The sequence below is a fragment of the Sylvia atricapilla genome (assembly GCF_009819655.1).
Source record: "Sylvia atricapilla isolate bSylAtr1 chromosome W unlocalized genomic scaffold, bSylAtr1.pri scaffold_60_arrow_ctg1, whole genome shotgun sequence".
Taxonomy (NCBI): Eukaryota; Metazoa; Chordata; class Aves; order Passeriformes; family Sylviidae; genus Sylvia; species Sylvia atricapilla.
Genome location: NW_027077027.1, coordinates 151,996 through 164,629, shown reverse-complemented (window position 1 = coordinate 164,629; position 12,634 = coordinate 151,996). Strand labels below are relative to the sequence as shown.

At 48.7% G+C, this 12,634-nt stretch overlaps 1 long non-coding RNA gene across 1 annotated transcript; it reads left to right on the top strand.

Moving 5' to 3' along the window:
- The first annotated feature begins 367 nt into the window (after positions 1–367).
- LOC136374692 (uncharacterized) lies at positions 368–3,835 on the top strand. Its single transcript, XR_010745960.1, has 2 exons — positions 368–1,310; positions 3,763–3,835. It is a non-coding gene; the product is annotated as an uncharacterized lncRNA (long non-coding RNA).
- The last annotated feature ends 8,799 nt before the right edge of the window (positions 3,836–12,634 follow it).

Here is a 12,634-nt window from a genome sequence, read left to right as displayed (position 1 = left end):
CGGGTTGCCTCAGGGCAGTGGCTGCAGTTGTGCTGAACATTCAGGAAGCCCGTAAGTTCACCCTGGGCCAGAAAATGACTGTGCTAGTGTCTCACACAGTGTCCTCACTGCTGGAAACAAAGGGAGGCCATTGGCTTTCCCCACAACGATTCCTGAAATACCAAGCTATCATGGTAGAACAAGACGATGTAAAAATAGTGGTAACTAACATTGTCAACCCAGCTTCTTTCCTTAGCGGGAACCAAGGAGAGCCAATTCATCATGATTGCCTGGAGACCATTGAAGCTACTTACTCCAGCTGCTCAGACCTGAAAGACACCCCTTTGGCTGATGCAGAAACCTGGTTCACCAATGGGAGCAACTACATCATGAATGGAAAACGACATGCTGGGTATGCAGTTACCACATCCAGAGACTTGATCGAATCAGGATCATTACCAGCAGGTACCTCTGCACAGAAGGCAAAAATAATTGCCCTAACTCGTGCATTAGAGCTATCAAAAGAAAAGAGGATAAACATTTACACAGATTCAAGATATGCATTTGGGGTAGTACATGCTCATGGAGCCATCTAGAAAGAAAGAGGACTGTTAAATTCACAAGGGAAGAACATTAAACATGCACAAGAAATAATACGGCTGCTAGAAGCAGTTCAACTGCCTGAAAAAGTGGCAATCATGCACATTAAGGCACATCAGAAAGTGAGCTCAGAATTGGAAGGGGGAAACGAGCTGGCGGACAAAGAGGCAAAAGAAGCAGCAAAAGGTGAGGTGACAGTAGAAGGAGCCCTGATTCCTGATGGCCAAATCTCCCTAGAAGGTAAGCCTGTGTACAATAAAAAGGACAGAATGCTAATTGAGGATCAAAAGGGAACATATAACCAGGAGGGATGGGCAGTTACAGCAGAAGGAAAACTGGTTATCCCCTCTCATTTACTATGGCCATTAGTAAGAGAAGAACATCAGAAAACACACTGGGGAATTGACGCTTTGTATAATTACTTGATTGGAAAGATCACTGCCAGTAACTTATATGCCACTATCACTCAAGTGGCCCGGCAGTGTGACCTTTGCCTCCAGACTAACCCTAAAAATACCCCTAAACCAAACCTGGGTCAAATTGGAAAAGGTCATGGACCTGGTCAGCAGTGGCAAATTGATTTTTCAGAATTACCAAGAAAAGGGGGGTATCGATATTTATTGGTATTAACAAATACCTTTTCAGGGTGGCCAGAAGTTTTCCCCACCAGGACTGCCAAAGCCCGGGAAGTAACCAAGGAGCTGCTGCAAGAAATAATACCACGCTTTGGAGTTCCAGCCACAATATCTTCAGATAGGGGACCACATTTCATTTCAAAAATAGTTCAACAGATCAGTCAGCATCTAGGCATAGACTGGGAACTTCACACACCATACTGTCCACAGTCAAGTAGCCAAGCTGAGAAAATGAACCATCTGATCAAGCAACAAATTGTGAAAATAGGGCAAGAGGCTAATTTGCCTTAGCCCCAGTTCCTCCCATTAGCATTGCTGCGAATTCGAACTAAGCCCAGAAGTAAAGAAAAGCTGAGCCCTTTTGAAATGCTTTATGGGAGACCATATGGTGTACAGAAAGGGATATCCACCCAAATTGGGGAAGAAAGGCTGACTGCTTATATGATAGCCTTAGGTAAACAACTCAGAAAAATTGAGAAACATGTGGCTGGAACTCGGAGCAGAGGGCTGGATGGGCCAGTGCATGACATACAGCCTGGGGATTATGTGTATGTTAAGTCTCTTACAGAAAAGACCTTGAAGCCACAGTGGGAAGGACCATTCCAAGTGCTTCTCACCACTTTCACTACAATTAAAATCCAAGAGCAGAATGCCTGGATTCACCACTCCCGAGTAAAGAAAGCTCCTCAAACTTCTTGGAAAGTAACACCAGGAGATAAAGGACTGAAACTAAAATTCACCCAAACAAAATAAGTGCATGGTGGGTGAGAATGTTTTGTAACCTAAGCTGCAAGAGCTTAATTGAGAAAATTTTCTTGTTTATAATCATAATTTCAATCCAAAAACTGGGAAATACCTCTAGCCAGAACGATGCTGAGTGGCCCGGGTCCCAAACTTTTACCTGGTACACTGGATCCATGGGAGAGTATTCTGATATAAAGGATCTAAACCTATCAACTGTGGTTATGCATGAAAACCGAGTATATAAAAGACAAGAGTGGCAGAAAAAACAAAAGTTGTGGTCACTCCAAGGGACTGTAGAAGAGGGAATCAAGGTTGGATGCCGGCTGATTAATGGAACCACTCATAAGAAAGCAATCCAAATTAGTGCTTCATCCACTCCCACAGACAAACACAAGGAGGTTTGTAGTCGTTCAAGTGAATTGGACTGTTGGTATAATTTCACCCTAGTACAGACTGTTGAAGTGGTCTGCCTTTGGACCCATGATAAAATTGGGCTCTCCTTCAAATTTAGAATAAATGCCCCAACTAAACCCATTACAGCCGACACTAGCACTCCAGCCCAAACCCAGATCACGTCACCCAGGTTTGGACCCAAAATTTATGAAATAGGCCCATATGTGATAAGGAACATGGGTCAGCAACAATTGTTGTCTAATCCGGAATGGTCTCTAAGCGTGTTGAACTATTGATGCAAACTAACATCTCTGAAGTCCAGCCAGCCTGCTCTTCCTTCCTAAAAACATCCTTTGAGGGCTGGACAACATGGTTGCAAAAACAAGCATACACCAGGGGTAGAATGCGAAGAGATCTGACCAGAATGTTAGGGACAGGACTAGGAGTTCTGAATGGAATCGATTCGGAAATATTAATGAACAAATTGGCCACTGCAACAAGTGATCTAACTAAATTAAAACAACCTTTACAATCATCTTTGTTGGCATTGGGAACTAGTCAGTGGCAGGTTTCAAAAGTGTTGCCAAGTTAGGAAGAAGCAGAGGACCAAGACCATAGATTAATCATAGATGCACTTGGTATGGCTCAGAATAATACGTCCTTAGCTTTTAGCTGTATACAAGCACAGTTGTGGTTGCAGTCAACAGCTGCCTGGGTTATAAGAGAAGGAAGCAAAGGAACCTTTCCAATTGAGATTCGAAAAGCTGTCTGGGACAATGCTACTGATTTTGAAAAGAAATTTCAGTCCTGGTGGACCCTGGTAAACTTCACCTATGATCCAACCATTAACACAGCTACTGCTTTTGTGCTCACCATCCGCAATGCAACAGTTTATGTTATTCACCCCATTATAGCATTAGGACTGAATCATGAGGGATCAGTGCTCTACCCTTCAGAACACAGAACATGAGCACGGAGAGTGGGTGAAAAATGGCAAACTGTGAATCTGGAATCTTGCATTTCCCGAGAACAACAAGAGTTCATTTGTAAGAATAACACAATCAATGCTCGAGATATATGTCTTGATACTGAATAGGGTGTTTGTCATTTTGAGGTTCATTCAAACACCAGTCAAAGAACTATACTTGTATATATTGGTCAGGGTTGTGTATGTTTAAGGACTGCCTGTGCTTTTATAGAAATAGACAAAAATAATATAACTTTGTTTAACAAGGATCATTCTAACCACTGTATTTGTAACTTCGTTAAGATTTTAGGGTGTGACTTCCTGTATTTAGCACCAGTTGTTTCCCACCAACTAGTCAAGTCTGACAATACAATATATCATAACTTATCACCCACACCTATTGGGATGAATCTCACTTTAATAAAACAATTAATTGATCATCAGGACCTTGCCAAAATTCTGAAAGGTATTCAGAAAACTGGAGAGCAAACTTTAATTACTGTCCATCATGACACAAGAGAAATAAATAAAGTTCTGCAAAGAGTGAAACAAAATGCAAGTTACAATAAGTGGGACTCACTCTTTGGATGGTCACCCACTGCGACTGGGATCCTAAATACAATGAGTCACCCCATTATTGTCTTATTAATATTGGTTAGTGTAAGTTTTGTCCTGTCTTTTGTAATGCTTATTTGGAAGTGGAAACTGTAACAACGAGTAATAATATTAACCTCTTTATCCCAAGTACATGGCAAGGCACTAAGAAATACATATCGTAAAGACTGGAATTCATATTGAGTAAAAGAATTTACTGCCTTATTGAAAAGGGGGGACTGAAATATGGGGTTAGAAACTAGAGGATATTAAAACTCAAATACTAATTAAAGGATAGGCATTCAGATGGTGTGTAACAGCAGGGGGTAGAGTGCAGGTGTCTGATAAGGATAAAAGACAGGAAGGCAGGATTACCAAGGACACTGAAACTGGCAGGCGCCTCAAGCACCAAGGACTAGATAACCCTGGCTTCAAAGCTTGAAATATGACCAGAGGATTAGTGGGCATGCGCAAGACAGCAAGGTCAGAAGTTCATCTCCGAGGAAGACTATCCTTCTTCATCTCTGAGACCCCCAGGACGACCACCAGAGACACCTGCACAGGCGTAAAGGACTGATAATACAATTAACATACGAAGCAGAGAGAGGGGGAGCCAAAGAATGAATATGCATAGGTGTATTGTGAAATTTGATGCATATGTAACATTCTAGAGGATAAAAGAGAATGGAAGTGAGTGAGGGGCGCGGGTGCCTTTGGGAAACTATCCTGCATCCCGCCCAGCGCTGAATAAATTACATACCTACTTTAAAACTCACTTTGTCTCTGAGTTTTAGAGTTTTTCCGCGTGTCAGCTCCAGCACAGTGAATGCATGTAGCCTCCCTGCATCCCACCTCACAGTAGAGGCAGATGCATCTGCCTCCACAGCAGCCCCCACCTTGCCCTGCAGCTTCACTTGCCTGTGCCCGTGTCCCGACACCAAGCACCCCATGGCCAAGTGTCCCTGCACAGCTCACGGCCTGCTGCCAGCAGGCCAGACTCGATGCTTTCAGCAAAATCTGTCCTGAGAAATACCAACCAAAGGTGCTTGAGACCTCCTCATGCTTCTGCTCCAGAGAAGGTTCCCGTGACTTGATTTTATTCTTGATTTTCTTATTTTTTTTCTTTTTCATACCCTGTGCTGTATGGAGAAATACAGACTTTCAGGAACCACATACCTGAGCAAGGGTGCCTTTGTCACCAAACCAGCTGATAGTGAGATATTAATTTTAAAGAATTAAGGACTTTAGTTAAAGAATTAGACGTGGACTTGCTGACGTAGACTTCCCTTTACATTTTGAAGAGCACGTAAACTCCCCTTTTACTAACTAGACATTGCTGAGGTAAACTTCCTTTTTTTTACATAAGCCGGATTTAAGGAACCGATAAATCAGGAGACCTGTCAACTTAATCAATAGACCCCAAGAACACAATGTGATCATAAATCAGATAGTCTTGAGAAAACAGGATCCAGGTGTCACCAACACTAAAAGGTTAAAAAGGCAAAGCGAGGAAGATGCATCTTACTTCATCATTTTGAGACCCCACCCCCTAAAAAGGACCACCGACTCATTTCAAAGAACAAACTACGCATGCTTAATTGTTTTTTGGCTAATTACCATACGAAGCGGGGAATGGGATGGACCAGAGTCATGAATATGCATTTGTGTTTTGGGTATTCAACACTTTTGTACATAAAAAGACCCTGTGATCATCTGTAAATTGCGCGTGTGTATTTGGGAGCTATCCCTCACGCTGCCCGGCGTCGTAATAAACATACACTTTCTAACTTCAAACTGTTAGAGAGTCTTTGTCCGTCATAGTTGGATATTGGTATTAGATCAATATCCATATTTTTTTAACAAATCAATAGGACTGCTGGTGTCAGGTTTGCAGTCCTCCACTGCTTCCGTGCATCATCCCCTATGGAGATGCTCAGATGTCTCTGTTCTTCCCCTCTGGATTCCCATGACCTGGCTCTGCACTCAGCTGATCTGCAAGAAAAGCTGATGGAGGTGGTGGGCACAAGTGGTCCAATATTTTGTCACGTTGCCAGGCCTGGCAACCTCCCTGTAAGGTGGCTCGGGGGATCCTGATGTGCTGGTGCCAGCAGAGCTGGCAGCCCCCCACAGTCCCCTGTTACCTGGGAGGGTGGTGGCCATTCCGATGGGTATGGGCTTCTCCTGCCCCACCTTGTTGGGGAGCAGCAGTCCCCCAGCAACCCCTGCACGGCTGTCACCCCCTACTCCCGGTCCCGCCGGCTCTTCGTCTGGGCTTGGCTGCCCCAAGCCCTTCTTCTTCACCTTCGTCTTCCTCTTCCTCCTCCTGGGGCTTTTAGTGCTCTCCTCCTGGGCAGGGAAAGGGGGATGAGGAGAGGGTGGCAGAGCCCCTCTTCCACTCCGTCCCATCCCGATGTCTCACTCACTCACCAAGGGCAGGAGGCGGCAGACGGGGCGCACCGCCCTGGGCTCCCCGTTCTTCCCCGCGCTCTCTCGAGCATCTTCCCCGGGGGGCTGCCGGTCCCTGTGGGAGAGAGCACAGCGGGGGTGAGGACGAGCCCTGCGGGGGTAGGATGGGGACAGGGACACGCACGCACCTGAGGGCGGGCGGTCACGGGAGGCCCTCGGGGCAGGCGGAGCCGAGGCCGGCGTCCGGCGGGGCAGGGGCGGCGGCGGCGGCGCGGAGGAGCTAGCGCAGCCCCTGCAGGGTGGCGCGGGCCGGGCCGGCGGGGGAGACCCGCTTGGCGACACAGGGCGCCTGAAGGCGGGTGGGGGATCAGCGAGGCAGCCCCGCGGCGATTGGGAGCGGGGAGCGAGGAGCGGAGCCAGCCCCGCACTCACGATGCGAGAGGGCGAACGGTTCTCATTGCCCAGCCGCTCCAGGCACAGCCGCTCGATCAGCTCACAGGACAGCAGCGCGGCCGCCGCGTCTTGCTCGTTGGCCAGCCTGGGGCACGGGAAGAGTGGCCGTCACCTCGGCCCCTGGTGCCTCGTTGTGCGACGGCGGGGGAGGTTGTGTGCTTTCTCCCCGTTTGGCTGCGATTAGGTGAAGCGTTGCCCCAGCCGTCACTTGGCACTGGAGCCCCCTCCTCGCCTTCTCTCCACGGATGCTCCCATCTCCCAAGCACTGCTGGGGTCCTCATGTCCCCGCACTCCACGACAGCTCCCTGGGCTCCACATCCCTGCAGCAGCCCAAAACCCCAGCAATAGGTTCCCATCCCACCCCTCACCCCCAACCTCACAGGTTGCATCCCAATCTTACAGCAAGAGGGGCTTCCTGGAGACATCAGGATGGCTCAGGGCCTCCTCCATCCGTGCCAGGTCAGCGGAGTCCAGGACGAAGAGGAGTCCGTATGCCTCACGGTAGTGGCTGCACCAGGCGCTGCGGGAGCGCTGGCCCCCAGGCAGCTCCACCAGCGTCACCTCGAACTTATCCACCCGCAGGCAGATCTGTCCAGGCTGCGCATCGGACAGCACCTCGCAGGCCAGAGCTGCGTGTGTGGAGAGAGCAGAGAGCTGGCACAGGAGCCCAGGAGCATCCCTGTGCCATGTGCCCCTCCTGCCCCAGCCACATCCCCACTTCCAGGGCTGCCTGGGACATGGCCAGTGCCCTGCACACTTTCCCAGAACAGTGGCTGTACTTCAGAAGTCTTGGTCCTTCGGTTTCAAAGGACCATAAAGTTGCTGCCTCCATGTGAGGCTGACTCTGGGTTCTACTGCTCCTCACCTCTCTCTATGTCCACGATGACGGAGTTTTTCCCTGCATTGTCCAGTCCCATGACAAGGAGCGCCACCTTCCTGGGGAGCAACAACAGCAGGTGAGCATCCCAGAAAAAGGCTGTGCTCTCTGGGGAGCAGTGACCACTGCTGGCCCCCGGGCAAAGAACCCTGCCCATGGCAGCTACATTTCAGCCTGGAGAGAGGCAGGATGGTGACACAGGTTCTGTCTGAGCTGAGGGCAAGTGCAGGGACAATCCTTGGTACATGGGAGAGGGTAAGGACAGGCACAAGTGCCTAGAGCCACCCCAACACCATGGGACAGCCACACCGCAGAGCCTTGAAGGTGCTTCCTATGGCAAGGATTTTCAGATCAGGTAGGATTACGCAATTGTATGCACAGGCCAGCATGATTCTTCCTTATATGCAGTCAATGATTACTCCTTCCTTGCACTAAGTTTTGAGCATACACAGGTAGGGAAAGGTAGCAAGGATGATTTTATGAGCTTCTGCCTGGACTCAGGTGTTTTTCCTGTTGCTAAACAATCCTGTCCACTCTCCAGCAACATGATCCACCAGAGCCACATAGAAATTTTCTCTGCCACTGACAAGCCACTACAGTTATTTGCAATAGCTTTTTCTTCCTTAAACATATAGACCAGGCTGCATGGCAGTGGAGGTGGCACAGCTCCACCTCCAGCATTACAGCAGGTAAGGTGTCCTCTCTGGAGGGAGAGGATCATCAACCTCCTTACAGTGCTGTCCCAGGGAATTAACCTGGATGTTCTCATACATGCAAGCAAGGCAGGTGTTTCAGCACATCCTCCCCAGCTTTCTTGAGGAGCTGCTGACTGCAGAGCTGGAATCCCAGTGGAACCATTCCTTGCATTTCATCCCTGCCCGGTATGCTTCCCTGCCTGCCAGCTGCTGCCTGCTGCAGGGGCAGTGAGGACACACGTGTGCCTTGCTCAGCAGTTTGGGGACAGTTCCTGCAAGGGGCACCTGTCTTTCCCTGTCACCATGCTGGTGCGCTGTGATGGAGGGTCACACGTGCGGCTGCTGTTAGGAGCACGAAAGGACAAGGCAGGCCAGCAGGAGGTCAAGCAGGAAAGGTCTACTTTATTTTTCTGACTCCATATATATACAATTTTACAGACAGGCCAAGATTGGCTACACAGGTAGCCACCTCTTCAACCTCGTTGGTGAACATCACCATCAATCATCATTCTCCTCCCAGAGGAGAAGAATGTAAACAAATCCAAAAACATACATAGTTTACTTGAAGCTGCGTGAGAACAAAATGCCAACAGTGAAAAGCAGGCAAACTTGAGGCAACATCTTACCCTTTTACCATTAAACAAACAAACAAAAAACAAAACAAAACAAAACAAAAAAAAAAAAAAAAAAAAAAAAAAAAAAAAAAAAGGAAAAAAGAAAATTAACAACATTCAATTTCTTGATGTGGAAGGGCCATCGGAGTGATCATCGACATCTGAGTCATCAATCAGAGGTTCCTCTACTTGTTGACCTTCATTTTGGTCCCAGTCTCCTGCTTTCAACATGACAGGGTTATTAGAACCCTGCAGCACCTTATGGTGCCTGATGGCACACAAAGCCTTTGCCAATTGCTTGTGCGGGGTTTCACCCTGCATTCCACGTTTTTGTTTTGAAGAACCCAGGCCTCAGGGAGACAACACAGGGTCTTCATCAAATGAAACAAAACAACCTTGCCGACTCCCTTCAAAATTGAATGACCCAACCTCTATGCCACGTCGGCCACAGAAACAAAATCTGTGACTAAATTGAAAGGTTCCTGGGAAACTTTGTAAATGCCATGATGGCAGCCCTCAATACAACCAATTGGGCTGTCCCATCCTCATGACCTTCCAAAACTTGACCCTCAGATCCATCCTTCCAAGCAACAATGGCCTGTCGTGTCCTTCCTGAACCGTCTGAGAAGACAGCAGGTCTTTGCACTGGCTTCTGACTATTTTTGAGCCGCAAAAAATTTTCAAAGAATTTTGCCACTTGCAATAGCTCATGGCTGGGCAGATGACAAGTGACCTGCCCTAAAAAATTTTCCAGAGCATTTGGCAGAGAAACACTGCTTGCAAAGCTCCAGTCAAATTTCTCCCACAATACTGAGAGTATGAATTTTGCAAAATCCACACCCATCAACTTGCAAGCACTGTTGCCTGCATTTAATTATCAATCAAGCAATGAGCTCAAACAATGCAATTGTCATCTTTTGCGGCTGATGGGGCAGAAAGACCCAGTCCAAAACGTGCAAGGGATTGGACTATTCAACATTCCATCGGCCACTGATACCTGTAGGGTACAAATGAATCCCAAGAAACAATGTTTCAGATTCACAATGAGGATCGACAAAGCCAAAAGGAAGCACGGTGGGCGATGGCACATCAGCCCGCACCATCTTCATGCCTTCCACCACAGCAGTAACTTTTCGGAGGTCTCGTAACAACCTCCATGTCCCAGACTTCTTTCTGATGCAGGAAACAGAGACATTCCAGGGACTGGTAGAAAGTTCCAGATGATCCTGGACCAATTGCTCCCGAACCAAGTCACGAAGGGTGACAAAGTCATCCTGAAGAAGGGTCCATTCCAGACGCCAAGTAGCAAGGGAGAAACTCACAATGTCCCCTCCAAAGACAAACAGAGTAAAAGTCGTTTCAGGACAGTCTTGGCCAGAACAACAGTCTAGTGAACATGAGGCAGTCCAGTAGCTTCAGAGCAGCCTCCTTCTCACCACTGGCACTCAGTCCTGTGAACAGAAGACTCAAAAAACACAAGTTGAGCAATTCAGGTCCCTTCAGTGACAGTGACAGGGGCAGGTGGGTGTGGAAACTCTGCTCACCCAGCAGACCTCCATTGGCTCTGGGGATTGGGAAGACACTCATGTCTGAGCACGCTTCCTTTTCACACTCCACTGCCCATTTCCTGAGCCCGATAGAGGCTGGCCATTCACATGAACTGTGGCCTTACAGTCATTGGCCATGTGACCTGGCCTTCCACACCGTCCATAGAGAAAAAAAGGAGTGGTCCCCTTTTGAAATAATTTCCCTTTCTTCTTGCCAGCCTGAGCCCTTGCCTGTTTCTGCTTCCCACCCTGCTGCCCAGGTTGTCTGCAGGGTGGTAGCCACAGCAGCCACCTTAGCACCTGTGCTGCCCAGCTTTGCACAGGCCTTGGCCATTTGCAAGAGTGAGGGATCACCTGGAAGGGCCTCAATGATCCTTCTACACTCTGCATTGCAATTGCTCCTTGCCAGCTGCTTGAGCAACATTGTTCTGGTATTAAAATCATCCACCTGTCGCTCAACCGAAGCTGTCAGCCTCCCCGCAAATTGCAGAAAGGGTTCGTCAGTCCCCTGAAGAATTGTGGCAAATGACTCTTTCGGTGCAGACATCTCCATTGTCTGTACCAATGCTGCCATGCCAACTTTCTGGCACTGCTCCAGTACTAAGGACTCTTGGGTGACCTGCCTATTAACATCAGCAAACTCACCTATACCCAGCAGCACGTCTGGCCCGACCCCATACCTAGGGTCATCCTGACAAGCCAGCTGATTCGGTGCTGCAGCCTTTTCAGCCAAATGAGACCACTTGGACTCAAATAGGTCATATTCGACTGGCTGAAAGAGAACCTTGGCCAAGCACCGAACGTCATGAGGAGGTAACACGTCTGTGTCTATCAGCCGGAGTACTTGCATCATCTCCGGAGACCCCAGACCGTATTTACCAACCCTATCTCGGAGATCAACCAATGCCAGCCAAGACAAATGGGCATGTTTCTTGCGACCAGCTTCTCGAAGCACAGGGAAAGCTCGCAGACTGCCCGTCGAGGCACCATCGTCCTCTGAATCCTGTCGCGCAGAATCCGCGGCGGCAGAGGCAGGTGCCTGTCTTGCAGCACCTGCAGAGCTGGGGAATTCATCCCTGCCCTTCAGGGGGCGCCGTGCCGAACCACGGCCGCCCACGGCATCAGCCTTGGATCGGACATCCTCCCAAAACCATGGCGGTCCCGCGGCCGGACCGTCACCTGACCCACTGGCAGCATCCAACGGCCAGTCGAAGGCGACCCGGCATCCCGGTGAGATATTAATTTTAAAGAATTAAGGACTTTAGTTAAAGTAGACGTGGACTTGCTGACGTAGACTTCCCTTTTACATTGAAACTTCCTTTTTTTAACATAAGCCGGATTTAAGGAACCGATAAATCAGGAGACTTGTCAACTTAATCAATAGACCCCAAGAACACAATGTGATCATAAATCAGATAGTCTTGAGAAAACAGGATCCAGGTGTCACCAACACTAAAAGGTTAAAAAGGCAAAGCGAGGAAGACGCATCTTACTTCATCATTCCGAGACCCCACCCCCTAAAAAGGACCACCGACCCATTTCAAAGAACAAACTACGCATACTTAATTGCTTTTTGGCTAATTACCATACGAAGCGGGGAATGGGATGGACCAGAGTCATGAATATGCATTTGTGTTTTGGGTATTCAACACTTCTGTACATAAAAAGACCCTGTGATCATCTGTAAATTGCGCGTGTGTATTTGGGAGCTATCCCTCACGCTGCCCGGCGTCGTAATAAACATACACTTTCTAACTTCAAACTGTTAGAGAGTCTTTGTCCGTCATAGTTGGATATTGGTATTAGATCAATATCCATATTTTTTTAACAAATCACCGGGACCCCTTGCCATGGGTGAACACCAGCCTGTCGCCAGCCGCGCCGCCCCCCCTAAAAGTAAAAACTGCGGAGCCGCTCCGGCTCAGCGCGGGAGGGGAACGCAGCGCCTTGAGTGACTTGCCGTGCGGAACCGCTTCCAAGGACACGGGCGATTGAGGGGGAGAAGCCACGGGGGAAGGAGGGGGGCTCGCGGGGGGGGGGGGGGGGGGAAGACTCGCTGGAGAGCCAGGCTGTACAGCCCTAAGGCCACCCGAGCGCCACATCCCCCACGCATCTCTCGGCAGAGCCGCG